This window comes from Trichechus manatus, unplaced genomic scaffold (genome assembly GCF_000243295.1).
Source record: "Trichechus manatus latirostris isolate Lorelei unplaced genomic scaffold, TriManLat1.0 scaffold00019, whole genome shotgun sequence".
Taxonomy (NCBI): Eukaryota; Metazoa; Chordata; class Mammalia; order Sirenia; family Trichechidae; genus Trichechus; species Trichechus manatus.
The window spans coordinates 5812437-5814350 of NW_004443955.1; positions in this window are offsets into that span (position 1 = coordinate 5812437).

A 1914-nucleotide genomic window follows, 5' to 3' on the forward strand; every position below is an offset into this window, starting at 1 on the left:
CACTGTTCATGTAGAAATTTTTGAAATGGTGTATCTTTGGCTATGTATATTTTCACCAAAAAAAAAAAAAAAAGGTTGACATGGTGTGGGGTTGTTAACCCAAGTCATAAAACAATATGTGTACTACTGTTTCATGAGAAACTATTTGTTCTGTAAGCCTTCACCTGAAGTATAATAAAAAAAATAAAATAAAAAAAAGAATATACGGAAAGGGTCTCACAACATGTCCCTACATAAATCCAATGAACTTTCAGTAAAAAGTGACCTTTCTACTTGAGGAAAAGAGCAGTAGGTTCTTCAATCATTGTGGAGAGGAGCCAATTATGTCTTCTTGTGGCCTGAACTACTGAAGCCAATCATCTCCAGGGCCTTACTGTTAACAATTGGCATCATCCCTCACATTGACTTTTCTATAGAAAAACTGTGGAGCCACCTGTTCTTTGGAAGTAGACTCTGTTATTAGACTATTCAACAGTTCATCCAATTCCAAGTTTCATTAGCAAACCATATTGCAAAACCTCATTGGTAACCACATTTTGCTTTCACATATGTTTTGATTTGTCTACTTGCTGGTACATTTTAGCCAGACATAAAACGGATTCTGTTAATTAAATAAATTTTAAAATTTATATGTTCTGTGCACTCTGCTCTTTGTGTAACCTGATGGTATGTCAAAATATATTTAAAAAATTTTTTGTTTTATTTTATCTTCTCTCTTTCATCCTTTTATTTCTGTATAAATTCTCAGCTTGCTGTTTATTGGTGTTCCACTTCTTAGTTTTTTTGGATGATGCCTCTCATTCATGAATCCTTTTGAAACCAAATAAACTCTTTAAATTTATTTTTAGCTTTGTTAAGAATTTTTGTTTATTAGTGATTTGGTGATGAGGATGGGATTGGAAGGAGACTCTTGTGGGTCTCCAGAACAATAACCCATCCAGTTATGGTAGCCATAGAGTTGTTTGGGCACTCTTGCTCTGTAGCTGCCACCAGAAATGAGACTAGTTAAGTGAGCAAAGAAACAACAAAAAAAATGTAATGCCTGTTTTCTAAAGAACAGGCATCAGGGGTCAGAAGGAATGCCTGCTGGATATGTAAGAATGAGTGAGAGTCATTCTCTTTAGATAAGATTGTTCATTTATAGTGCAAAGTAGGAAAAAAAAACTATGGTGCTAAATCTAAACAGCCCCTATTAGAAGTTTATTTTAATTGGCATTCAGAGGCAACAAGCAAATTTAATGATTCTAAAATAGTGTCATTAAAAGACTCTCTGCAGAAAGCAAATGAAATAAAAATAAATTAAAACATTAGCAGCTTTTCAACATATGGTGCGGCAAAACTGGATGTCTATCTGCAAAAAAATGAAACAGGACCCATACCTCACACCATACACAAAAACTAATTCGAAATGAATCAAAGACCTAAATATAAAACCAAAAATATAAACAACATAAAAGAAAAAATAGGATCGACACTAGAGGCCCTAATACAGGGCATTAACAGGATACAAACCATAACTAACAACACACAATTTCCAGAAGATAAGCTAGACAACTAGGATCTTCTAAAAATTAAACACTTATGCTCATCAAAAGACTCCACCAAAAGAGTAAAAAGAGAACCTACCGACTGGGAAAAAAATTTTGGACATTACAAGTCAGACAAAGGTCTAATCTCTAAAATCTACAGGAAAATACAACACCTCTACAACAAAAAGACAAATAAACCAATTAAAAAATGGGCAAAGGAAATGAGTAGACACTTCATTAAAGTAGACATTCAAGTGGCTAACAGACATATGAGGAAATTCTTGTGATCACTAGCCATTAGAGAAATGCAAATCAAAACCACAATGAGATACCATCTCATCCCGACATTACTGGCACGAATCAAAAAAACAGAAAGTAACAAATG